This window comes from Ursus maritimus, unplaced genomic scaffold, assembly GCF_017311325.1.
Source record: "Ursus maritimus isolate PB19 unplaced genomic scaffold, ASM1731132v1 scaffold_7, whole genome shotgun sequence".
NCBI classification, from domain to species: domain Eukaryota; kingdom Metazoa; phylum Chordata; class Mammalia; order Carnivora; family Ursidae; genus Ursus; species Ursus maritimus.
Genome location: NW_024426885.1, coordinates 78480382 through 78508182, shown reverse-complemented (window position 1 = coordinate 78508182; position 27801 = coordinate 78480382). Strand labels below are relative to the sequence as shown.

The following is a 27801-nucleotide window of genomic DNA, read 5'->3' as shown; positions in this document are numbered from 1 at the left end:
ATTGATCTTGTGCTGTTACTGGTCTCCGTATTATTCTTGTCTAATTACACACCATCTTCCCCCTGAGAAGAAACAACTGAATTATAATTACAGAGTTTGGGCCGGGGCTGCCAACCTTGAAGCGTGCCCGCTGCTGTTTCCGGTCACGTGTCCGTGGTGGACAATGGCAGGTGATTTCAGCGTCGTCTCCGCAGGTTGTCCCGTGGGCAGCATCTTTCTCCCAGTCTCTCAGGCTGGCCTCCAAGATGGAGCCACTCCAGGAGGAAGTGATAAGCTTTGAGAGGACTGGCCCTGCAAATACAAGTCTGTAAAGTGGGAGCTGGCCATGCCTTGCAGAATGTCATGAACTTGAATCTTTTCCTTCCTCAGCCTTGCTTCTTTGAGCCTTCTGCTCCAGTGTGGTTTTTCTTGAGAGCAGGTCAGCAGTAGGAAACACATAAGGTGTGTCTTGCCACCCAGCATTAGTGAATAAGGGAAGGCTACCTTATTCTTTTTTTTTTTTTAAAGATTTTATTTATTTATTCGACAGAGATAGAGACAGCCAGCGAGAGAGGGAACACAAGCAGGGGGAGTGGGAAAGGAAGAAGGTGGCTCATAGCGGAGGAGCCTGATGTGGGGCTCGATCCCATAACGCCGGGATCACGCCCTGAGCCGAAGGCACACGCTTAACCGCTGTGCCACCCAGGCGCCCCAAGGCTACCTTATTCTGTCCCCTCTCCCCCCAGTATTCATCTGCCTGTCACTGCGTTAACGTCTGTGAAGAGTCTTGTTTTACTACACTCGGTCGCAACTGAAGGGTAGAGCCACAGCCCTACCTGTGTAATTTGGATAACCCCCCCCCCCCCCGGTGTTTCTTCAGGGCATGTGTCTGTGTGGAATGAAGCCTACAGCTTTGTTGTGCCCTCCTTGTGCCGGATCCCATATGCAGAAGATCCCCTGAGAGCTCTCAGCCGCTTGAACCATTAGCTTTTCCAGGCCTATTTTTGTTTCTGTCCTCAAGCTGCTTGTTATCAAGACATTACCCCATCTCACAGGAAGAAGGCATGCCTGTACCCTTTACTCAGGACATATCAGAAGCAATTTGAAACCAGGAAATAGTGAAAGAATCATTAAGTGATTTTGAATTGAACAGCAGGCTTGGTTGCTTTCATCTGGGAGCCAGAACTGTGCTGTGTCTTTGGTACCCTGTAGACTTGATGGGAACTCTTTCCTTCTTCCTTGCACTGTGACCTTGGACAGGTTTGCAAGCTTGGACAAGCTACCTAATCTCTCTGGGTCCAGGGTCTGCTTTGATTGACTGGGGATCCTAAGGCCTATCCCGCTTTGCAGGGTTCTCCTAGGATTAAATGTAAAGGCATTTAATTCATTTACATATGGTGTCTGCCGGTCCTAGCTATAGTCGTTGACATTATTTGTGCTTCCCAGTGAGAATGCAGGAAGGCCCTTTGAGCGACATGCCTGTAGGCGAGTACATCCCATAGAGCCTTATATCCAGTCTTCTTGGATGTTGTCTTTCCTCTGCCTCTTCAAGTAGCAGGACAGAAAATTCTCCTTTTGAACTGTGTTCCCTGCTTTTTGAAAGTATCTACGATTGAATTAAATATTCATGCAGGTATGGCATGTCGTTTGAAGGTGGCATTATCCTAGGTTTCTCGGTAATTTTCTGGTGGCGATTTGCCTCTGCGTCTGTGACTTTTTTCTGATGGACATCATGTTCTTTTGATTTCCCCCGCTGCAGTGGGAAAAGCATACAGAGCATAAAACAAATTAACATGACAGAAATTACACCTTGTGAAGTGTATGGATTTCTTTTGAAACCTCTCCTTTGAGGCACAGAAAGATAAGTGGGCCGACTTTACAAGTGACAGAACTAGTCAACTTTCTGGTAATTCAGAAGACTTTCGTGGACTGTGAATTACTTGGTTCTTTCCCTTTAAATGATTCATGAGCAGGAACCATACAATATACTCTGTATCTGATTAGCCTGGCCTTTTTTCTGTGAACATTTTCCTTTTGTTTTTCTGGTGTCTCCAGCCCTGCATAGAAGCTGTGAAGAGAAACGGCTTTGGGGGCGTCTGAGTGGCTCAATCGGTTAAGCATCTCCCTTCAGCTCAGGTTATGATCTCAGGGTCCTGGGATCGAGCCCCATGCTTAGTGGGGAGTCTGTTTCTCCCTCTCCCTCTGCTGCTCCCCCTGCTTGTGCTCTCTCTCTCTCTCTCTCAAAGAAATAAAATCTTTAGGAAAAAAAGGGAGGAATAGTTTTGCCTCCCCTGCTGTTTAGCTTGGGGAATCGCCCTTACTCACTCTGAGACGCAGCATCCTTCTCTGTCTGCAGGCTTCAGAGCAATTGGAAGATCAAATGAGTTGATGTGTCAGTACCTTAGTCTAGCTTTTAGCACAGACTTGTTTGGTTATTACCTGTTTTTTCATAGGTGTTTTTGTACCTATAGAAAGGAGATCCAATCTCCCACCTCCCTTCCCTCAGCTCCCCTTCCTTCATCTAACTGCCAGAGGGACATTCATCTATTTATATCATAAAATAGCTTCTGTGTCCTACAGTCTCTAGAGATCTTGCAGGTTGACCTCAAACAACCATCCAGTCAGCCAAAACATTATCCTCAGACGTGTCCACATCTTTCTGAGATAGTCTCTCCTTGTAGTCAGTGACTACTTGCTTCTCTCTTCCCAAAGCATTTTATTTTGGTCCAGATACAGGGATTCATGGACTCTCAGGCAGATGCCTAGATAACAGTACCTTGCCCAACAGGCAAAACTAATGTGTGATATTTGAAAGGGTGACAGTGACTTTTGGGGAGAGCGGTGGCTGCATGTGTGTTCGCTTTAGGTAAATTAAGTGAGCCACTCGAGATTTCTGTATTTTTCTGTATGCGGGTAATACAGATGTTAATTAATTTTTTAAAAAGGTAACTTCTGGGGCGCCTGGGTGGCTCAGTCGGTTAAGCGTCTGCCTTCAGCTCAGGTCATGATCTCAGGGTGCTGGGATTGAGCCCTAGTCCGGCTCCCTGCTTCTCTGTCTGCCTCTGCCCCTTCCCCTGCTCGTGTGCGTGCTCCCTCTCTCTCTCTCTCTCTCTCTGAAATAAATAAATAATCTTAAAAAAATGAAACGGTAATTTTCCCCTCTTTCTGCAGATACCATAATTCACACACGTAGTGGAAGGGCGATAGCTCATTCCTAATGAAATTCAGTGAGGAAGCGAGTCTAAGCCTCTGAGGGGGCGTGCATCCAAGACGACTTAGAAGCCCTTTGATCATACACATTTGCACATAGATGGTCTGTAGATGGTCCGCTTGCTAGTGTTGTATTTGGTAAAAAATGAAGATTTAAACAGGTTGCTACCCTTTTACCCTGTAGTTGTAATTCTTATAGTTTGAAAAATGATTCATTCTTACTTCTTTATCTTTCTCTGTATCAACAGTTAGCAAATTATTTGCCTGACTGGAGAAGAGATCATTGATAAAAGTGTATGATTTAAACCTCACGCTATACCATTAGGTATACAAGGTGTACGTCAGGTGTACAAGCGTTTAGTAGCCATGGATTTGCGTGCTTCTGCGTGGCTTTGCCTGATGAGGTTGACTCTGTGCACCGTGACAGCCAGAAATCAGCTGGGAAGTGGAAAAGAACAGTTTTTGCTGTGGATAGAGAACAAGAAGTAAACAGTAGTTACCCTGGATTTTAGGTTTTTTCTTAGAAACAGCTCATTTTCTTATACGCAGTTCATTACATTTTAATTTGCTTATTTTCTTCTAGGTTGGAAGGAAGATTGTTGCAGACAAAAGCAACATGATTCAGGTAAATGGATTTTTAATTTCTTTATGTACCTGCTATGCTTGGTTTCTGTTTCCCATGTTTTCCCACTGAGAAGAACTAAAAAAACCCCAATTTTTGTGGCCAAGTTGAATATATAAAGAATGTTCTGGGTATGTAGAGGTAATAGCCAAACGCCTACTTACACCATTTAATTAATTTAGTCACATATTGTATATTTAATAATCATGTATTTCTATCAAACAGCATTATAACTCATGCTGTTTCCTACCTCAGAGTCATTTTCTTCCCAGTCGTTACACACGTATCTGACGTCAGTGTCTCTGTTATTGGTCACATTTTTGAAGCCCCCAGTAGCATGTTCCAGAGCACGTTACCGTTTTAGTTGTTTGCAGTGCAGCACACTTGGAATCCGTGTGTGGTGCTATAATTGGAAGCTTTACTCCAGGCTGTAAGTAACCATGTGCCCAGTGTGAGCACAGCTGTTATTTTGGAGATCTCCACCGGGTGACGGTTTTAGGTTGGCTTTGTTAAATATTCTTGCTTGCTTGCTTGCTTCCATCTATTCATTCATGTATTTCATTAGTTTTGAGGTAATTACATGGACATTGTTTATAATCGAGATAGAGCTATAACAGGGATGCTTGGGTGGTTCAGTTGGTTAAATGTCTGACTCTTGATTTTGGCTCAGATCATGATCTCGGGGTTGGGAGATCGGGCCCCGCGTTGGGCTCCTCGCGCAGCGTGGAGTCTGCTTGGGATTCTCTCTCCCCCTCTCCCTCTGCTTCTCCTCCCGCTCATGTTCTTTCTCTCTCGAATAAATAAATAAATCTTTAAAAGAAAGCATAATCCTATAACAGCCACCCCCTGTTGTTCCTTCGGTGCCAATACTCCTTTGCCTGGAAGAGTCCTTTCCAGCTCTTTTCCTTATATTCTCTCGCATTTGCCTATTTCCAAATAGTACACCATATGCCGTAAGTGCCGTTTATTGGTCTCTTTTAAAATTTTAGACTTATGTATTGATTTCCTGCTAAGGGTTTAGCACTCAGTATGTGCTGCTGCCTCCTGTCTCCATTTCGTGGGTATCCTCATGTTATATTGTGCGGATACATTAATGTTTAATGTTTGCTTTATTATGACTGTGTTTTGTTTGTGGCTGAGCTTTGTAACATTTATGTTGCAATGTCTCAGGCCGCTCTGCTTCCCAGTGGTTGTGTGTGATCTCCTTTGTTTCTCTGGAAGACGTTTGACTCTTCCTTATCCCCAGAAAGCTGAAATTTCCAGTTGGGACATTGGTCTTATGATCTTTTGATGTCAGTGGTCCTTTCAATTCTGAAACTCATGCCCTTCAATTTGGGAAATTTTCTTTTGCTACTTCTTGGATAATTTCCTTTCCACTCTTTTTTTTCTTTCCTGTGAGCTTGTTAGTTGAGATTTGGACCCACTGGTTTGATTCTCTCATTTTCTTATGTTCTTTTCTGAACTATTTTCTTTTTCTTTTTCTTCTTCTTCTTTTTTTTTTTTAAGATTTTATTTATTTGACAGACAGCACAAGCCAGGGGAGTGGCAGGGAGAGGGAGAGGGAGAGGGAGAAGCAGGCTTCCTGCTGTGTAGGGAGCCCTACATGGGGCTCGATCCCGGGACCCTGGGATCATGACCTGAGCTAAAGGCAGACGCTTAACCTACTGAGCCACCCAGGTGCCCCTTCTGAACTATTTTCCATCTCCGTGTGTTTTTGTTCTTCTTAGAGATTTTCCTATTACTGTTGAACCTTTAATATCTGCCAGCATGTTTTAATTTTTATTGGCCTCTGAAGATTTTATTTTTAAAAATAGGATCCTATTCTTGTTCCATGAGAATAAGGATGGTTTGTCTGGCTCTACCAGCTGCAGTAAAGATCTGGGGCTGTAATTACCTTCCCTTTTTTTTTTTTGCTTAAAACAACAGAGAAGTTTTTGACCTTATAGTTCTGCAGGTCAGAAGTCTGATGGTTCTCACTGGGCCACTGTCAAGGTGTCTACCCGGTTGTGTTCCATTCTGGTGGCTGTAGAGGAAAATGCGTTCCGTACCTTGATGTAGCTTCTAGAGGCTGGCTGCCTTCCTTGGCTGTTGGTCCCCTTCCAGGTAGGGGCCTCTTTAAATGAGCAGGTCAAATACTTATTGCATACTGCATTACTCTGACCTCTTCTGCCTCCTTCTTTCACTCTTTAGGAGTCTTGTGATTACATTGGACCCACCTAGATAATCCAGAAAAATTTCCTCCCACCTTTTTTTTTTATTGTGGTAAAAACCCAAAGTATATAAAATTTTCCATTTTAACTATTTAGTCTAGTAGAGTAGTGTGAACTATATTGATATTGTTATTAACAGCAACAGGTCTCTACAACTTTTTCATCTTGCAAAACTGAAACTCTGTTCCCATTGATCGAGCTCCCTCTTCCTCCCTGCCCTTGCGGCTGGTATCCACCGTCCTACTCCCGATTTCTAAGAGTCTGACTGCTTTACATACCTCATGGAAGTGGAATCTTACATATTTGTCTTTGGGTGACAGGCTTCTCTTACTCAGCAGAATGTCCTCAAAGTTCATCTGTCTTGTAGCACATGACGGGATTTCCTCATTAAGACTGAGTATTAATACTCCATTTATGTCTGTACCACTTTTTCCATTCACCTGTTGATGGACATTCAGGTTGCTTCTAACTCTTGGCTGTTGTGAATAGTGCTGCAGGGAACCTGGGTGTGCAAATGCCCTTTTTTTAAAATTTATTTTTTATTTAAAAATTTTCCCCATATTTTATTCAACTGTAGTTAACACATAGTGTTCTGTTAGTTTCATGCGTACAATATACTGATTTGGCAATTCTGTACATCACCCCATGCTCATCACGACAGGTGCTTTCCTTCATCCCCCTCACCTGTTTCCCCATTCCCCCCATACCTCCCCTCTAGTGACCATCTGTGGGTTGTCTGGAGTTAAGATTTTGTTTGTCTCTCTTTTAGTTTCTCACTTGTTTTGTATCTTAAATTCCACATATGAGTGGAATCATGTAGTATTTGTCTTTCTCTGACTTATTTCACTTAGTGCTATACTCTCTGGCTCCATCCATGTCATTGCAAATGGCAAGAATTCATTCTTTTTTATGGCCGAGTAGTATTCCATTGTGTGTATACATATACCACATCTTCTTTATCCATTCAACAGTCAGTGGACCCTTGGGATTGCTGCCATGATTTGGCTGTTGTAAATAATGCTGCAGTAAACATATTGCGTGTATGCATGTATCTTTTTGAGTTCGTGTTCTTGTGTTCTTTGGGTAAATGCCTAGTAGTGCAATTGCTGGATCGTAGAGTAAGTTCTGTTTTTAACAGTGGCTGCTCCAGTTTGCATCCCCAGCAACAGTGCACGAGGGTTCCCCTTCCTCCACTTCTTCACCAACACCTTGTTTCCTTCCTTCCCTCCTTCGAGGCCACTCTGACAGGTGTGAGCTGCTATCTCAGGTGGTATTGATTTTCATTTCCCCGATGATCAGTGATGCTGAGCACTTTTTATATCCCTATCGATCACCCCTATATCTTCTTTGGAGAAATGTCTCTTCAAGTCCTTTGCCTGTTTTTGTAATTGGGTTATTTGTTCTTTGGGTTGAGTTGTAGGAATTCTTTATGTATTCTGTGTATTAACCCCATTATTGTATATATAGTTTGCGAATATTTTCTCCCAGTGACAGGCAGCCTTGTGACGGACTGTTGCCATTTGTCTATTTTGCTTTTGTTGCCTGCACTTTTGGTGTCAGATCCAAGAAATCATAGCCAAACCCAGTGTCATGAAGCTTTCCTTCTGTGTTTTCTTCCAGCAGTTTTTAGTGTTAGGTCTTATGTGAAGGCCTCGAATCCATTTTGAGTTAATTTTTGTGCATGGTGTCAGGGAGGGGTCTAACTGCTCTTTATGCAGACTTTTAACCAGTCTCCCTCTTCCCAGCGCCTTCCTTCTCCTTCTGGGGAACCTCAGCCCCATTTCTTGAGCCTTTCAGGAGCAGTTGGCGGGCAGTGAGCTTCCAGCTAGCTCTGTTGGGCTCAGCAGTCATCTCTGCTTTCAGCTTCCAAAATGCCACTGATGTCTGTGGGCTGCTCTCATATACTTTTCTCCTTGTCCTTAGGACTGTTTTTTTCTCTCTTTACTACATTTTTAATTGTAGGGGGATTTCGAGGGAAGCAGAGATAAACAGCCCCATTGCATCAGTCATTTATTACTCCAAAATCCAGATTCCTCTTTTAAATGATACTAAATATCATTTATTTTTTATCATGATATTAAATTCCATGTAAAAAAGTAATCTGGATTTGGGGGCTTTTAAGAAATGATATCTCATAAACTCTATTGTTAGGATGTACCTCCAGAAATAAGTGTTCAGTCTATTCCTTTGCTTCCTTTTTTGTTAAAGCATGTAAGGCTAGCATTGATTGAAGTTACTTTCCCAAACGTTATTTTGTAATTCAAAATAAACAGATTTTTTTTGGTAATATGAGATCTTGAATATAAGATGATACCTGTTTCCTGAGGTATACTTTTCTTGTGGGTGGAAAATCCTTGATTTATCTTCAGGTGTCTACGCTGTATGTTGGTATCATCAGGAGATGATGTTCTTTTATGTAAATATATTTTACTCTGAAGCTTTAATTCAATACTCTTGAGCCAATGAAACGGCAAGCCTAATTTTTGTTAGTTTTTTTTAGTTAGCTTGTGACAGTAGCTTTCTTGGTCGTGTGCACATCTTCCTCAACTTACTGTGATGATAAACCCATCGTAAGTTTAAAGTATTATAAGTTGAAACACTCAATGCACTGAACAGCATAGCTCTCAGCCCAGCCTTCCTTAAACGTGTTCGAACACTGACATTAGCCTCCAGTTGGGGAAAATGAACTAACCCCAAGCTTGTTTTATAATAAAATGTTGAATGAGTCATGTAATTTATTCAGTACTGTACTGAAAATGAAAACCAGCAGGGTTGTGTGGGTACAGAATGGCTGTAAGTTACCCTTGTGTCTCGCAGCTGCCTGGAAGCTGAGGCTTGATGCCGTCAGGATCATGAGAGAATACTCTACCGTGTATCACTAGACCAGGAAGAGATCAGAATTCAAAGTATGGCTTCTACTGAATGTGTATTGCTTTTGCACTATCGTAAAGTCAAGAAGTTGTAACTTAAACCATCGTAACCCGGAGACCACCTGTATTTGGTTACTTACAGGTGTAGCCCTGTTTCTCACAGACAGGATAGGAGAGGGTAATTGGGGGACGGCCTTAGGCTCTGACAAGGTCATCAGGGCTGTTAAGAGTGGTTTCTTTTGGACCAAGAATTGTTTCCTCACAAAGTTAATTCTGTTGGGTAGTCTCAAGATATCTGCCACCCTGTTTGGTACTGGCTGTAGGATTTTTGCCCTGGGGTCTAAGGATGGGCTTCAGAGAGTTGAAGGTCTTTCTTAAATTTGCGTGGTGTCAGAATAGCCTTCGCTGTCCTCAGCTAGTCGGTGACGTAAGGCTTATGTGATCCTGAAAAGGGTTGAGGACCTACTTCTAATAGATGGTTCTAGAGAGGAGAAAATAGAATGCTGTTGATTAAATACGATTACAATAAGGTGCCCTGTGCGAGCTGCCGTTAGATGGCACATTCTTGCGCGTGGAAGTACCGACAGCTGTCGATGAGGGACTGCATGAAGATGCTCTTTGTGCTTTGTCAGAGGCAAAACATCTCCAGCTTCCTGGTTATGCAGAAGCCCGTTTACACTTATGTAACCAGCAGAGCTGTCATTCGTGAGCGTAATGGTTTCCCGTCAGAGAAGTGACCACCTTTCTTCGACTTGTAAAGAGGGTAACACCAGTTACCCTTTGTTTTCATACTGAAGTTGATGCAGTTAATTTGTGAAAATCAGTTATTTGTTGACAAAGAATGTAGATAAACTGATAAAAAGAGAAATGCCTCTATGACATAGAGAGTTACAGACTTGAGTTTTTAATTAAGAAAAGATGGGATTTAATGTTATGTATATTTTTGGCAAAAAAAAAAAAAAGCTTTAATAAACAGGAAGAAAGGAAAGAGGAGGGTGGGAAGTTGGGGAAGGCCAGTTGTGAATTTTTTGTTTCCAGTCTAACCCTTCTGTGTGTTCACTTCTAGTGACGTGGCCTTGGCTGATAAGGTGTCTCTCAGCTTTAGGGTTTTATGGTTCCATTTTCACGGTGGCTAAGCTTAAGTTGCTCCTTTATTCCAGGAACATCATTGAGATTTTTGGGGATTGTACAAAAGCATCTGGTTGGGAGCGTCATGAAGGAAGAGACAAGACCCTGCCCGAGGAAGCGTACATGAGAGTAACGTAGGAGCCCGTCCATAAATGCAGAACAGCAGCTGTGGGAGGTAGGTAACAGCCAGAGCCTGGGCTGACCCTGCCGTGGCCCCTTCTGCTGTCCCCTGTCAGCTGGAGCCGCAGAATGTCACTCACCTTCTGGCCTCAAGAGCAACTTAACTTGACCGAGGAGGGGGCTGTTGTTTTAACTCCTGGAGCAGCTCTGACGCAGCCTCTCCGGAGCCCTTCCTGTTCCCTGAAGGACAAGAAGGACCATAAAGACATCATGCAACTCTGGGCGGATCAGAGTGGTAACAAACTGTAGCCAGAGACCTGCCTGCCTTTGATTCTGGGAATGGGGTGGCCAGGATCTAAGCTCAGCGAGGGTGTGACCTTTGCATCGGCTTTATTTGTTCCTTCCTGGCTTTATTCTTACCCTGACTGATGCCCTGGCAGTCTTGAACTTTGACCTGCTTTGACAGGCCCTTCCCCCACAGTTATACTGTGAAGTGCTTACTTCATTTCCTTGCTATTAGTCTTTAATTCTTATCTCCTCAGTAGTGCTTATTGTCAAGGTCAGGGTTGCGCATTATTTCCTATCCCGTGACCTTCACTGGATGTCTTTTGATACGCTGGCACTTTTCTTATGGAATCGACCATGTCATGGATGTGTCACCTTGATCCTTAAAGTTTTTGTTTTCCTTTTAATCTACCAATCTAGAACACTAGAGATGTACGTGGGGCCAAGTATTTGTCTTTGATCATCACATCATCATGGGAACATTAAACAAGTCCCCTTTCCTAGATGAGGATACTGAGGGTCCAAGTGGTTACAGGGCTGGCTGCGATTTCCCACAGTGCGCCTGGCAGACATGGTGTTCGGCAGTCCGTCTGTCTGTCTGTCTCACACTCTGCACTATGGAGACTGTCCCATGCTGTCTCCCCTTTTCGAAGCAGGATTTGAAAACTACCCTAATGCCTGTGGACTTATAACTCTTCTACTCTACTTTTTCCACCAGTGTCTGCTGCTTGTTTCCATTTCCTGGATTCTTGTTTGGTTTATAATCACACTTACAACATTGAATGAGCTTATTAAAATTTAATATTTTCAACAGTTATTGTTTCATAATTTTACTGAGTATATATTATCGGTCTGAGACAGGATGAAAAATGTCCCTTTTCTAACGTCGGCTCCCCTGTGTTCGTGGATAAGTTGTGAGTTGATGCCGAGGCACGTGTATGTGGAGGAGTGGGCTCACGTGTTTCTGACGCACCTGGGCTCCCAGAACCTTCCAGGACAGGGTTAGTGGAGGTGACGTAGCCGAGATACGCCGCTTTGCCGGAAGTCTTCTTGTGCAGTTCACAGAGGTGTTTCGGAGCCCAGGTCCTTCAGAGTGTAGACCCATCTATTCAGGTGTGTGGTGTTGGCTGAGGGGTCACGTCTGTGTGCACAGCTGGGAAGTTGCCCCGGAGGCTGCGAGCTTGAAGTTTGAGTCAGTTTGAGAATAAATGGAATCCACTTTATTTTTCAGTAGTGGGCTACGTGATGTGAAAATCTGTGTATTTAGGCTTCTCAGATATTTTTTTTTTTTTTAAAGATTTTATTTATTTATTCGACAGAGATAGAGACAGCCAGCGAGAGAGGGAACACAAGCAGGGGGAGTGGGAGAGGAAGAAGCAGGCTCATAGCAGAGGAGCCTGATGTGGGGCTCGATCCCAGAACGCTGGGATCACGCCCTGAGCCGAAGGCAGACGCTTAACCGCTGTGCCACCCAGGCGCCCCTGGCTTCTCAGATATTTTTATTTAGTTAGCAAACGCTCTGTAAACCCATACATATTTTAAATCTTCACCAAAAGCCTGGGCGGTAGGTGTGGTCTGGCTTCTTGGAGCAGGACTCAGCTGTGGCTGTGACGTCAGGAAGCTTGCCTGGCCTTGGGCCGTCAGAGGCCAGTGGGGTCAGCACTTGAACCCAGAGTGGTTTGATTTCCCGGACACTGCTTTTGACAATGATCCTGCCTCACTGATCACACACCGCGGGGACGTTTATATGGCAGATGCGTCCAAGAGGTTTTTTTTATGCTTTGCCATTAATACAAGGGCAGCCCTACAACATATGGTTAAATAAGCCTCGTCCTCACAGATGTGGAGGTTTCTAGATGCTCCTGGTGCTCACGCTGGTGAGTCTGTGCCACATGGTTTACGGTGCACCGAGCCAGCCCTGAGTGGCTGGGAGCAGTGTCTGCTCTGGGCACCCGTCTCCCATGGGCCTGCTGCCCGTGGCAACGAGGTGCGAGTCCCCTGAGCAGAGGCATGAGCTTCCTTCTGTCCCTTCCGAAGCCACGGTGCCTGGAGTTTGGCCACACAGGTCAGGGCAGCTCCAGCGTTCATATAGGAATCCCCAAATATACGAAATCTGCAGACCTCAAAATTTCCGGTATATAGCAGCAATGTCGCTGTGAGTAAAATTTCTTCTTGTTCTAAAACGTACCTTTTCCCTGGTATTACACAAAGTTTGGTAAGAACTGAACACGTGCCAACAGCAAAGTACACACCATGACTCAGTGGGAGCCACTGATAAGGTTTGGTGCAATTAGAATGATAGTGTTCTAGATCCATTTTTACTTTTATAACTTCGGTGTTTTCCCCATGTTTCAAAATTTTCTTTTACAACATGCTGAAAAGTGGCTACAAAGTATTCTCTATGGGCAGTAGCAGAAATTATTCCACCCTGATATCTGATAGACCTGATCCTTACTCTGTTCAGTCAGTACCTCTCCAAGTTAGGCCACTGTGGTAGGACAGAGTATTAAAATAAATGTAATTGCCAAAAGTTTTCATATATCCTGTAAAATGACTAATGATGGTTAAGACTCGGTGATGAGAAAACCCGGGGAACGTCTGCCACATTATACAATGAACATGACTTGTAAGTTCCCGGGATGAATGCCCTGCGTAAAGGGAGCACGGGACGTTCTCTTTTGACCTGGATGCTTTGAAACCTGCTTTTCTTTCATTGAGGTGACCCACCTTTGTTTTTGGGGTTTTTTTTGAGAGAGAAAGAGAGAGAAGCTTGTGCATGAGCACGAGTGGGGAGGAGCAGAGGGAGAGGGACAAGCGGACTCCACACTTAGTGCGGAGCCCAGGGTAGGGCTCGATCCCACAACCCTCAGATCAAGACCTGAGCTGAGATCAAGGGTCGGACGCTTAACCCACTGAGCCACCCAGGTGCCCCAGAGGTGACCCACCTTTGACAAGTAACTAGTGTCTCCATACGTAGGTAAAACTTCTCGAATTCTGATTTGCAGATTTACACCCTTCTAGTTGCTTAATGTATTCAATGCTTCATGTACTAGTTAAGTGAGCATCCCCCCCCCCTTTCTTTGGCTCTTTCATGTAGGTTAAACCCTAGGTCAGACAGCCGCACCAACCCGAGGAAGCCATAGGCCCCCTGAATGATGCTGCTTTTGCAGTTTCCTGGGAGACATTCCCAGTGTAGTGCCAGCATGGCTTGTGAACCAGAGAGCTCTGTGCTCCTCGGGATTGGAGTTCCCCAGCTGTGGTGCTCATAGCTGAGATGAACAGTTAGTTAGTAGAAGCCCTCCACCCAGAACAGGCTGACGTGAGGTGGGGACTGTAATGCATTGTTCCTTATTATTCTTCTCTTCCAGATGTTCTTATTAAGTTAAATTATCAGCATCACCATCATCACCATCACCATCCCCACCAGGCCACTGCTTTCCAGACCCGGTTCCTTATTGCCCTTGGGATTCCAGTGTGCCTGGGGGGGCTGGGTTAGGACTAAGGGTAGAGGGACAAGGCCTTTGACCTCCTTACTGTCCTATCAACCCACAGCCCTGCTTTTGTATGTTTTATGTACTAAACTTGCACAATGCTTTGTTTAAAGAAAGGGCTCTTGCTTCAGGAAGGAAGGACTGAGAGTCACGATGGCATAGAGAACCTAGGGGAGGTTGACAAAGAGAAGGAAAATACACATTCACACAGTATTACTTCAGGTTTCCCTTCTGCCTGATATCTCCTGCAGGCACACCTTGCTTCTTGGGTTTGGACTTAACGTAATCCCTCCAGTTGGAATTCCCATAGACTGACCTGCTTAGAAATTCATGGTTTTCATAGATGTGCCTCAGAAGTTCCAAGGTTAGGAGAGACAGAGGGCTAGCCTTATAAGCATTGGTGGTGGAAGGTAACTTTAGGGATGGGGTCAGCAAAGGATGGTCATTATAACTTGTTAGGGGCCCTAGGAGACTGGTTTCTATGTTAGGGTTGATGTGGACAGTGGGAAGACGCTCTTGTCGTCAGAGTGATGCAGTGCGTGAGACTGAGCCTGACCGTTTGTGAAATCTTCATTACCTGTTTCTGTTTCCTTCTATGCCTTTGCTCACACTGCTCTGTGGAAGACTCGTTCTTTCCTTTTGTGTCTGCTTAACTCCCCTGTGATGTCCCAAGTCCAGTTTAAATAGCTCAGCTCTCTTTCTGGCTGCTTTAAAGATTCTGCTTTGTCTTTGGTGGTTGTGGTTTCTTCCATCTAAGAGGGGAGCTCTCTTTCCTTGCCTTCTCTTTTTCCTGATGATGACTTTCTGGATTTTCTGAGTCTGAAGATTGATATTAGGAAAGTCTTACCATTATTTATTAGAATAATGCCTCTTCCTCATTTCTTTATTCTTTTCTTCAACAAGAAACTCCGTAAGACATAGGTTAGACTTCCTCACTTCCCAGTCTGTGTCCCTTTTTTATTTTTGTTGTCTTTGTCCTTATGTGTACGATTTTGGACCGTGTCTTTGCTTTTGTCTTTTGGTTCACCATTTTCTTTTCAGTTTATTTTTAATCTGCTGTTTAGACTGTCCTTGAAAAAAAGGGATTTTTATACTTTTAAATTTTATGTATTTTTTTTTTTTTGTAACCCTACTGCTTTATCTCCAGAGCCTAGACAAAGGTACAACTCCTACTACATTGGTGCTCAGTAAATAATGTTTTTTTAATTTTTAAATTTTTAACCATTATTTTTGGTCCCTCCTGAAGTCAATGTGGTAATATTTTTTAAATAAAATTTTACTCCTTTTCAAACTTCCTTATTTATTGAGATACATTAAATCTGTTTATGTTGCCTTCCAGCATTTGAGTTCCAGTATATGACGTCTTTTCAGATCTGACTCATTTGCCTGTGTCGGCACTCACTGCTGGTGACGGATTTCCTTGCATGTTGATGATTTATGGACTGGGAGCTCATGTTCCTTGGAAGTTTTATCTGTGCAAGTTCTTTAAGGCCCAAATCGAAGTATTTATATTGGCTTCTGTCAGGTACCTGTAGTACCATCAGATCAATTCCCTGCTTGCGATTTTTTGAGTTTGGACCACAAATCCACAGAGTACTAGTTGCCGGTTATGAATTCTCAAGGGAGATTTTCCACCCCACCCCTCACCCCAAATATACTCACTTTAAAAAGAAATCACCCATATCCCGAGGCACAGTTGTGTGGGGTCCAGCTTAATGCAAGGACCTGTTCCACTCACAGCTGAGCGGTCTGGGTTTATGTCCTCTCCTGGTCCACGTAAGGATCGTGACGGAAGGTCAGTGTGACCGGGGTTCTGGTTTTGGCGCTTTCGTACTTCTGTCTCTTACTTTATTGTCACCTCACCAGTGCATTTAAAAAGATGTCGTATTTTCTTCTTCTTTTTAGTTACTTTTATTTGGGCAGGGGTGGTTTAAGGTGTCTGTTGTGTCATTCTGCAGAAAGGAAAGGTCTGGTTTCATTGCTTTGTTTTTAGTAGTGCTTGGTTTTGTTTTGTTTTTTAAGATTTTATTTATTTATTTCAGAGTGAGAAAAAGAGAGAGAGAGCGAGAGCACAAGCAGGGGGAGCAACAGGCAGAGGGAGAAGTAGACTCCCTGCTCAGCAGGGAGCCTTGTGCGGGACTCGATCCCAGGGCTCTGGGATCATGACCTGAGCTGAAGGCAGACGCTTAACCCACTGAGCCACCCTGGCACCTTTTAGTAGGTGCTTCTAACAGATGAAGTGGAAAGACATTTGGGGCAGAGCTCAAAAAATTACTAAAAACTTAGGTATAAGCCCAGTTTCTCCTTTTATTTTGGGTGTCTGCTCTGCACCGTTGGATTAGGTCACGAATGAGGTGGAGAATAATACCTTGTAATATACTTTCGGAGTTGGGTAGATCTTGATGTCTTTGAGACATTACTTCTTGAAATGATATTCATTTTTTGCTCATCGATTTAATGAGCTGTCTAATGTTTTACTGTATTATAGAATTTTACCCTTCCAAGTAAGCTTTGATCCCCGAGTAACTATGATATCCACCATGGGTCCTCCTGGTGATGTCCTGAGAGGCTCTGATACACGTCGATCCTTTTATTCAGCGTTATTTTGCTTGATTCTGAATTAGCGGAATATGATTTGTAAGTGAAAATAGTTGCAAGTAGTAGACTATGCCGGTGATGTGAACAAGAAATCAATCTCAAGAAGAAATTCTGAATGTTATGATTTCTGTACACAGTGCGCAGCTCTGCAGGATTGGGTTTAGGATTTGAAAGTTCAGTTGGCTCTGTACTGTTGGAGTAAACCTAGGCAGCAGTGTAGACGGCAGGAAGCATTGCCATCTGACGGGAGCATGTAACCTGCATGTGCACCGCTCGGGACCCCAAGGAATCACACACTGTGTTGTGAACTTTAATCTTCTGTTTCTGAGAATCCCGTCCTGGATTAATGTTGCAGAAAAGGACCTGCCATCTGAGTTACTAACCTAGGGCGTGTAGCCCTCCCTGCCCCCCCCCCCCCCCCCCCCCCCCCCCAAGTCTGCATTGCTGCAGAGGGTCACAGTGTCCTGGAAACAGCGATATCTTTGGCATGACGCAAGCTCGTGAGTAATTGTTTAAGCATGTCTTACAGGTCTAAGCAAATGGTGGATGGAGTAAAAGTTGATTTAAAGTGGTAGAAAGCTCAGGTTACAATGATCAGAGTAGGGGTGACAATTGCCCAGTACAGATATGTACTTCGAAATCTTGGAAAAGAATTGTGTGCTTTAAATATTTGCCATGAAAAGAAGCAGAAACATAGCATGGTCAGTATGCCAGCCGCATTACTAGCTGTAGACTTTTACATAAGACAGTTATGATTAGAAATTTTAACATTAATGTTTGAAGGGCTGAGAGGAGTTCATATTTATTATGTTTTTTTTAGTAACTGATTTGGAATTTTAATTTTATAAAATACGTGTGCATAACGGATCTTCACATTTAGTCACGAAGAAATGGCTGCTTTTAAAATACTGTAATGTTTACTTTGAATTGGCATTGGTGGAAATGGTTTCTAAGGAGGAAAATGGTTTGTGACCCAAGTTATAAATATATTTAGGCTTTTAGATTATTTAATCCAAAGCATTCACTATTTATTATTTTTTGCTCAAGGTTTGATAACATAGACTTTTCCCAGGGTTTTCTCGTTCTTTTCAGTTGTATTTTTCATGTAGTGAATGAACTTCTGAAAATTATATCAATGATATTTTTAATAAATGGAATTAATTTAGGTTGACAAGGAAAGTTCACTAATTTAAAAAGGACTTCTTAAGAAATCCTCTAGTAAAATGAAGAAAGCCTTTTTGATGTGGATCAGTCTTTTCGCTTTTTATGCAGGGGTTTTTAATCCTGGACCAGTCCTTTGATAATTTATTTATATCACACTGAAAGATATGTTGGGTATTTTTGTTTTGACTGTATATATCTATTTCTACCTGTATTAGTTTGGGAAAGAAACCAAAATATAAGCAAAGATTATATAAGTAATAGCTAACTTACAGAGTCTTTTTCTTCCAACAGGTTTGGTGGAAAAATGTTAATTATTAATGGATTCATTTACAAACCCCCTACACAGTCAGAAAAGCTACTACTAAAAAAAAATATTTGGAGGCGCGATTATCGTCCTGACATTCTCACATTCTGTGGGTTTCCCCTTCTGTCAAAATGAGCGAATCAAAATAAAATAAAACTGAGTGATCTTTCTCAGTGATGGGGCCCAGTGACTGGGCACGAGTAGCCAGGGGGTAGAGAGCAGGTAATGGGTATCCACTTGCAGTCCAGAGTCTGTTTTGAAACTCATTGCTCTCCTCAACTTTGTTTCCCGTGAAGAGCCTGTGAAGTTCCTAGTCTCATCGGGCAGGATAACCCAGAGCGATCTCACCGCCGTGGGTGTATAGATGTTGTTTCTTCTGTACTCCTTGCTGCATAATCAGCTATCCTGTGTCATCTCTGACATTGCTGTTTGCTTTATTTAGAAAATACTCTGTTAACAGTTCAGATCGTCTCTTCTCTGAAGGTAGCAGTATCTGCAGGTACGGTTCATGTCCTCAGGACTCTGTCGCTAATGAAAACCTGGGACCTCAAGGACTTCCAGGAGCTTCCTTCATTCACCAATTTTTGGTGTTGCTTTTACATTCTAGGCCCTCCTTTAGATACTTGAGGTAGTGAACCACTTTAGTTTTGTTTGTTTGTTAGTTTGTTTAAGATTTTATGTATTTATTTGAGAGACAGCACGAGTGGGCGGAGGGGCCGAGGCAGAGGGAGAAGCAGACTCCCTGCTGAGCAGGGAGCCCGATGTGGGACTCCATCCCAGGACCCCGGGATCATGACCTGAGCTGATGGCAGATGCTTCACCAACTGAGCCCCCCAGGTGCCCCTGAACCACTTTACACAAAAAACCCAAAAACCCAAACCTACACAGTGTAGCTTACGGCCTAGTGGGAGGAAGACTGTGGACAAAGCAGGTGAACAAGTGGAATGCAGGGTGCTGGATGACGGTCAGAGTCCTGGCCTGGCTACGGCTGAGGGGCGGACGGGAGCGGGCGCGCGTGCGAGTGTGAGAGGTGCCCCGTAGCGCAGTGTCAGGAGGGCAGGGGAGGCCGCAGTGTGAGGGTCACCTCCCAGTAAGGACCTGAAGGAGGAGGCCATGAGCCTGCTCTCTCGGGGGCAGGAAGACAGAGGCCCCGATGTCCTCACTCCAGATCCAGGAAGGCAGGCGCAGCCGTGCTCGAGTGCACACTGCTGGGTCAAAGCCAGATCGGTGACAGCCACACCCCTGCTCTCCGCCACCCACATGGCTTCAAAGAGAACTTTTTGTTCATCTCAAGAAGCTTCCCAGCTCCTAGCAAGATGTGTCCCACATCGTGAGTGTGAGGATTGAACCGTGTGTGTTCGAAAGCCGAAGTCCTACGGAGGGACGGAGGGAGATTGTTTTCTCTGCTTAGCTTGCAGAGCCCCAAGTTTATGTCCCCCTCCCTCAGGCCTCTTAAGAAGGTTAAAAAAGAACTTTCCAGGAACTACCCTTTCTGCTTTTCCTTTTCTCTATTTAAAGATTTTTTAAAATCACTTTGCTTTAAAAATATTCCTGTTTTCATTTTATTGGGGATGTTTCAGAAGAGTTGTGCTGAGATTGTGTAGAAGGCGACAGAAGGCGTAGCTTCCAGGGAGAGTGTACGGCAGTGACAGAGACCAGGGTCGGGGCAGCGTGTCCTCTGTCCCCTCCAGAGACACTGGCTCGTTCGCTGTGTTGTGAATGTGGGGTCAGGAAAAGGCAGTTTGCTGGGGTCATTGGGGGCGGTGTCCTGTTTCAGTCTGAATAACGACACCTTAAATTGGTATCGGATTAAAGGAAGGCCCCCCAGGGGCTTGGGGAGGAGATGCTGGTCCTGAGCCATCTCTCCCACGCCTCCCACAGCCCGCCAGGGAGGACAGCAAGGGACCGCCACTGCTGATGTCCCTCAAAGTCCGGCCGGATTTTGGGGTTCTTGTCACGATTTGAGTCTGTACATGCTGTTTTTCCTTCTTGCTCAGAATAAAGAAAAAAAATTTCTTTCTTCTTTTTGGATAAACTCTTTGTCAGCTAATGTGCCGTTGATGCTTTTGTGACTTTGATTTTAAATACTATTACGTCACCGTGATGCTCATTCTTAGACCCCGGACCAAAGTGATTGGCTGTGGGGTTTTCTAGGCAGACTCACAGAATTTCAGTGGCAACGAGGACTAGTTGAGTGTAACAATTAATGTTACAGTGTTGCCCCCCCCCCCCCGAACGAGTTTGTGAGAGTGAATAAGTCAGTGTGTAGGCTGAGAGTTCGCCAAGGGGACCACACAGACTAATCGTTTTCCTTGGCACTGGCCGTTGAGCCCTTCTTGTTGAAGATGGAAGTGCACAGAGTGTAAGACTTGTCTTGTATTGATTCGGGTGACATTCGTCTTGTCCCAAAGATGTTTGCATATTTGGGTAACGTTTAAGGGTTACTGTCTGGAGTCAGTAAAGGTCCGGGGATCATTTATATTCTAGCACGATCTGCCACAGCTCTTGTCTCCTTTTGTCTTGGGTGCCACTCCGCCCACATTTATGGTTCCTGCTCCTTCAAAGTGCTGATTTGCGTGCGGCTCCCCTGGCCTCTCTACCTCATCATTGCGGCTCTCGGTGTCTGGTGCTGCCTGGATCGGCGTCTCCGCTCATCCACTCCAGCAACAGGCCTTGCATGTCTACTCTGTAGACCCTGTTCTAGGTACGGGGGGTAGGGCGTGGAGCCCCACGAGGTCCCTGCTCTTATTGTATTGGGGGGGGGGGAAGAGACGCGTGTGCCAGGTAATGGGGAGTTTTAGGAGGAAAAATAGAGCCGGGCAAGGGTGTGGAGTGATGGGGAAAACACCATCTTCAGCGTGGGGGTGTGTGAGTGCTGATGGGGCAAGCCTCAGACCCAGGCTCTCTGAGGGAACCGTGTTTCAGGCAGAGGAGCCTGCATTGCAGAGACCGTCCAACAGAAGACACTCGGGCGTGGCTGGAGAGGAGCGGGCCGGGGGCATCGCAGGGTAAGGCTGCAGAGGAGGTAAGCAGGGGCCGGGCCGCACAGGGCCTCTGAGGGGTGTGATGAGGACCCCTGCTCTTGCTCTTAGTGAGGCGAGAAGGTACCTGAGTTGTACGCAGAGAAGCGGAGCGGTCTGACTCGTGCCTTAAATCTTCAGGGTGCCCCATGAGGAGCGTCCTGGAGGGCACACAGGAGGTGCACGGAGACCAGTTAGGGGGCTCTTGCCAGAGTCTCGGCCAGCCGTGGACCCTTGGCGAGGGTGGGGGGACTAGTGAGGGGTGAGTAGGAAGGGGTCCGATTCTGAATACACCCCTAAAGAAGGGCAGTAGACTTTGGGTATGGTCAGGTGTGGATCTGGGAGAGAGGGGCCTGGCCTGAGCTGCTGGTGAGCTGCGTTACCGTTTCCTGAGGTGGGGGAGGAGGCAGGAAGGAAATGCCAGGGCTGCGGTCTTCATGAGTTCAAGTACATACCTGTTGGGTATCTAAGTGGGAATACCGTGGAAGCTGTTGGCTATCTGAACCTAGAGGTCGAGAGAACCCCATCTGGAGTTACCTTTTTACTGGGAGTTGTCTAGAAGGGATGGTGCTTCAACCGGGGGGATTGGATGAGGTCACCTGAAGTGCTCTGCACGTGTGGTGGGACCCCTGGGGCTCCTTGGGCCTCTAGAGGGGTCCGCAGAGTCACAGCTTTTTATACCAGTACTAAGACGCACAGTAGAGTAGCGATTTTCAGAGGTGACGTGGGACATCCCTGCAGAGCGAATGCAGACACAGATGTGGCGATCTGCTCTCGTCTGTGAAGCTGGATATTAATGTGAAGCTGGATATTAGAGAGATTGTCAAGAACGTAAAACACTGCCGCTGTTCATACTAAAGACATGTATTTTTGTTTTGGAAATGTATTTTTCATTAAAATATGTTACTTCTGTTGACGTGTAATGGGCTTATTGTTGCTTTTAGATGAATTCATAAATATTTTAAAATTTTCTCAATTCTCTATCACAGTAACTGTCTGCGGATATAGCCCTTGTAAATAAGAGCTTTTTGAGCTCCTTAATAATTTTTAAAAGTGTAAAGGGGTCATGAGAGCAAAACATTTGAGGACCGCTGACCTAGAGAGGAAGCGGCAACAGGGAAGACATCTGAGAATTGAATGACCCTTTGGGCCCTTCTAGAGCTAAGGAAGAGCCCACAAAGGACAGCGAGAAGGAACCGCCAGAGGGAAGGACAGTGAAAGAGGACACTGGGGGCCAAGGAAAGTGAGTGTGTCCAACAGAAGCAAGAGGTCACCTGTGTCACGTGCTGCAGATAGGTCAGATTAAATGAGAACCAAGAACTGACCGTTGGCTTTAGCAATGTTGGAGGTCATTGATTTTGAAATGGATAATTTCAGTAGATGGGACAAGAGTAGGCTCAGGAGAAGAGAAGTGATTTGTATCTCAGTTAGATTCCTGAGAGTAGGAACTGGACCCAGCCTATCTCTTCACTTTGAGACTGGCCTTCAGATTTACCTTGCATGGGAACCCAGCCCCGGCAGACCAGCTTTGAGGCTGGAGCAGAGGATGTGAGCATGTGGTACTGGACAGAGTTGCCGAACCCCCTTTGCTGTGCGTGGGGTAATTGCCCCAGTTTGCATTCCCACCAGCAGTGTGAGAGGGTTCCCCTTTCTCCACATTCTTGGCGTTTACATAAAAACTTAAAAAACAAAAGGTTATATGGGTTATTTTTCCTAAAGCTAAGAAACATGGTTATAGGGGATTAGTTACTAAATAAGTTTTTCTTTCTTAAAATTACCGTGTCTTTCAAAAGGAATAATAGAACTTTTTTATATTTACTTCTTATATATTATTGATCAATATTAAATGTTATGTTTTTTAAATTTTTTATTTTTTTAAAGATTTTATTTATTTCAGACAGAGAGAGCGAGCACGAGTTGGGGGGAGCAGAGAGAGAAGCAGGCTCCTGGCTGAGCAGGGAGCCTCATGTGGGGCTTGATCCCAGGACCCTGGGATCATGACCTGAGCCGAAAGCAGATGCTTAACCAACTGAGCCACCCAGGCGCCCCTAATGTTATGTTTATAGGGGGAAAGAAGAGGTGTATTTTCCTCAAGTGAGGCTTAACCAGTTTATACTCAAGAACATTTATTTACACTTTAAGGTAACTGTTTATGTATATATCGCATCCATCAGACTGAGAACTTTTCATCAGTAGAGTGTGAGTTTTTTAGTTTTGTTTCTGTAGGGACTATCATCCTACCTGGAATACAGTAGGAATTTAATAAATGCTTTAGAAGGAGTAAGATGCTATAACATTTACATTTATGTTTTATAGTATGGTGTTAAAAGTAACCTATAAGTAGGATAAGTAAAATTAGATAAAACCTAAAGGACAGATTGCTTTTAATTCTAGGTTGGAACAAATGTTCCGAGACTATTTTGATAGGAAGCAGATTCCCTTGCTTTGATTGGGTGGATATTTCAAGAATGGCATGACTAAACCAGATCCACACACCTTCTGTTTTTGAGGCTTTAGAAGTCCTCCAAGGTAATAAGAGAAATAGGTTTGACCTGTGAGAGACCGTATCTTCTTCAGAACTGATTCAAAGATAATTTTTTGTGAACTGTTTTTAAATTTGGGTATGATTGATACACTATATGATATATAAATTTTAAGTGAACACTTCAGTGAACCAACATTTCTCTTAGATAACATTTCCATCGCCCAGAAAGTCCTCTCGTGCCACGTCCAGTCATTCGTCCCACCTCAGAAATAAATGGTACTGTGATTTCTATGAACAGAGCTTAGTGTTGCCTCTTCTAGAACTTCGTGTACATGGAGTTATACAGAGTGTGCTCGTGTATCTGGCTTCTTTTGCTTCACTTAAAGGTGTTTTTGAGAATCATACTTCTTGTTACAAGTATCAGTAGGTTGTTTCTTAATGTTGATGAGTAGTATTCTGTGGTGTGAATTTATCTACTCTTCTGTTTGGGTGGGTTACATTTTTTGTCTCTTATGAACATAACTACCATGAACATTAACGTACAAGTCTCTTTGTGGACATATGTTTTCATTTCTTTTGCATATACTTAGAAGTACATCCCTGGATAAGTATATATTTAATCTTATAAAAAAATTATCAAACGTTTTCCTAAAGGAGTTCTATAGTTAAATATGCCCACCAGCAACGTATTTGATGCTCCAACATGCTCTGAGCCTTTGCCAACACTTGCTGTTGTCAGTCTTTTCAGTATCAGCATCAGCATTCTAGTGGGTATCATGTGGTACTTTGTGATTTCCTGTGATTTCTTTGATGATAATGATGTTGAAATTTTGTCATGTACTAATTGGCCATTCCTGTGTCTTCTTTTATGAAGTAATCTAGTCAGGTCTTCTGCTTTTTTAAAAACTGGGTTGTGTGACTTTTTTGTTCTTAACTTTTTATGTTTTTTAGTTCTGAAATTAGAGCTGTTCTTTATGTATTTTACATATAAGTTCTTTGTCAGTTATTTGTATTGTGAATATTTTCCAGCTGGTGGTTGTCCTTTTATTTTCTTAACCATGTCTTTCAAAAGACAGAAGTTTTAGTTTCGATGAAGTCCAGTTTATCAGGGTTTCTTTTTCCCAGAGTGCTTTGTCTAGACCATGGTCACAAAGATATTCTCCTATGTTTTCCTGCTTTATACTTTTAGCTTTTATGGTTAATTCTATGTGTGGTATGGAGGTGAGGATTCATTCCTTGTTCCATGTGGTTATCAGTTTGTTGCCGCCCAATTTGTTGGAAAGGCTATCCTTATACCCACTGAATTATTTTGGTACTTTGGTCAAAAAAATCAGTTGACCATAAGGCTGTACATCTGTTTTTGGCCTCTGTTATGCTTCACTGTTTATTCATCTGTCCTTACTCCTTTATTGTATTTTGTTGAGGAATTTTGCACATGTGTTTTTTTGAGTGATATACTTCTGTAGTTTTCTTTTATCATCTTTGTCTGGTTTTTCTATTGAGATCATGTTGATACATGCTTTCCACATGTTTATTTATCTGTGTCTTTGAACTTAAAATGCATGTTTGGTAGATCCTATGTAGTTGGGGATTGCTTTTTTGTGTATTCTGACAGTCTTCGCCTTTTAATTGAAATGTTTAGTCGATTTACCATAATTATTGATGTGGTTAATTTTAGATCTACCGTTTTTTTGTTTCTTACTTGTCTCATCCTGTAGACATTTTTAATCCTGTATCCATTTTTCTAATTTCTCTTTGTTGAATTAGATAGGTTTAATTTCTCTCTTAGGTTTTCAGCTCTACCTCTTTACCTTGTTCTTGTAGTTTCTGTACAGATTACAATATTCATCTATAATAAGTCTTTTTTGAATGAAGATTTTACTACTTTGTGTAAAAAATGTATGAAACCTACAATATGGTTTCATTTTCCTCTTCTTGTTCATTGTACTGTCCTCATACATTTTATATCCGTATATGTTATGGGTACTAATACAGTTGCATAGCTTTTATACAGTATACATGGAGTATATATAAATAGTATGTGTACACACAGTTAATACAGTATCTGTAACAAGTAGGTCTTAAGGAAATTAGGGGGTTTTTCATGTCTACGTATACATTTACTTCTTCCAAGGCTCTTCATTCCTTTCTGTAGATTCAGATTTTCATCGGGTACCACTTCTGTTCTTCCTGGAGAGTTTCCCCCCGGCATTTCTCGCAGTGTGGGGCTATTGGCAACAGATTGTCTCAGTTTTCGTTTATATGAAGAGTCTTTATTTTTCCTTTATTTTTGGAGGGCTTTTGTTGTACATAGAATTCTAAGTCGACAGTTTTTCTTTGTTTTTCCCCCCGTTCAGTTCTTTAAAGATGTTGTTTGCTGTCTTTCTGATGAGCTGTTGGCTGTATTCTTATTACTGTTCTCTGTCTTTTCTTCTCTGGTCACGTCTACACATTTTTGTTGTTGTATCTTTGGTTTTCATGGTTAGGTGACATTTTCTTGTGGCTAACTGAATATCCTGCTCTGGTATATTGCTGTTTTTACTCAATTTTGAATGTTTCTTCCCCATTCTCTCTCCTCTCCTCTAACATGTACATTAAATCACTTCATACTGCCCTCTGGTATTAGAAGCTCTTTTTTTTTTTAAATAAAGATTTTATTTATTTATTTGAGAGAGAGAGAGAGCTAGCGGTGGGGGAGAGGGCAGATGGAGAAGACGTGGACTCCCTGCTGAGCAGGGAGCCTTATGCGGGGCTTGATCCCAGGACCCCGGGGTTCACGACCTAAGCCAAAGGCAGGCACTTGATGACTGAGCCACCTAGGCGCCCCAGAAGCTGTTTTTAAACCATTGTTTTTTTTTTCTCTGTGCTACAGCCTGGAGTATTTGTATTGACATGTCTTAAAGTTCACCAGTCCTTTGTCATTATTGTGTTATTGTGTCCACACTGATAATCTCTATATCTGATCTGTTGTTCATTTCAGATACTGTAGTTTTCAGTTCTAGAATTTCCATTTGGTTCTTTTTTTTTTCTTTCTTAAATCTCTTCTGAAACATCCTATTTCTTTACCCATTCTGTCATTCTGTAAATTCTTCAATATATTTAGCATTGTTATTTTAAAATCTTTGTCTTCTGATGCAATTTTCTGGGTTACGGGTAGGTCTGTTTCTGTGAACCGCTTTGACTATGGAGTTACATCTCCCATTTGTCTCACGTATGTATGAATTTTTGATCCTATGCTGGACATTGCAGATGCTATGTTGTAAAGATTCTGTTACGTTCCCCCAAGGCAGGTTGAGTTTTGTTCAAACAGGCAGTTGAATTAATGGCAAGTCAGCTTGCATAGTACAGAGGCTCGTCCTTAGGCTTCGCTGCATTTCTCTTTTGCCTGTACTTCCCAGGAAATGTCTGCTCGCCAGGGGAAGTGGTCTTTGTGCCTTAAGCCAAGGTGCTGCTGTGGTTTCAAAGGAAAGTCTGAGGCCTTTATCAGGCCCCCTGGAGCGTCAGACTCTGAGATGGGTGGCTGTTGGAACTGGTCAGCTTCCTAAAAATGTTCCAACTGTTGTTATTTTCCTCAGGATCCTGGACTTGGCGTTCTCAGTTCAGTCAACAAATGTAGTATTGATTTGCAAATTTGGGACTTCACCCTTGATGGCTTCCTCATTTTGGGGACTTTCTTCCTCAATTTTCAGCCTCGCTGGCTGGCCCGTATTCTGACCAACAAGGCTGCGGTTTGCTCTTTTGAGCTCCATCTGCTGTGGCTTGGGTTGGTTTCCTCTCATGCGATAAGCCCTACAAATGTAAATTATCATCAAGTGCAATTCCCTTCCTTTCAAGGGCTAGCAGATAGTTTACTTTCCGCCTGGGTGTTTTCCCCTGCCTTCCGAGTTGATTTTTATATTCACCCACTGTTTATAATTGTTATTGGGTGGAGGTCGGCTCTGTCATTGGAAAACCAATCTCTGAAGGAATTTGTTGTGTGTGGTTTATTTCAGTCATTTATGAAGAGGTGTCAAACCTCTTTCATTTGGAGCCTGAAAATGTCCTCAAGTCATGTATAATGGATGAAACTGTTGTTGCTGGCCAATAGAGCATTATTTAAACACAAGACCGTGTTTATGAGATAGTGTTTATGAAAAGAAATGTAAGATGTTAAAACATAATCAAAGATGGGAAATTTGGTCATTATGCATAGGCTGATGTTAGATAACCATGTGAATTGAAATTAAACCTACTTAGGGCATGTACTTAGAGACCCCAGTATGTAAACATTGGAATTAAACTTCAGGTAACTACTAGGGCGTTCCTAATGTCTGCC

The 27801-nt window shown here is 43.3% G+C and overlaps 1 protein-coding gene across 8 annotated transcripts in view; it reads left to right on the top strand.

The window, feature by feature from the left end:
- Window positions 1–27801, top strand: part of SGMS1 (sphingomyelin synthase 1) — a 278240-nt gene that overhangs the window by 133724 nt on the left and 116715 nt on the right. For 7 of the 8 annotated variants that reach the window (XM_040624680.1, XM_040624678.1, XM_040624676.1 and 4 more), the window contains 2 exons: window positions 3773–3814; window positions 10052–10194. The gene's annotated coding sequence lies outside the window, so the exon portion shown is untranslated. The remainder of the gene's footprint in view (window positions 1–3772; window positions 3815–10051; window positions 10195–27801) is intronic. The other variant, XM_040624681.1, reaches the window with a different exon arrangement.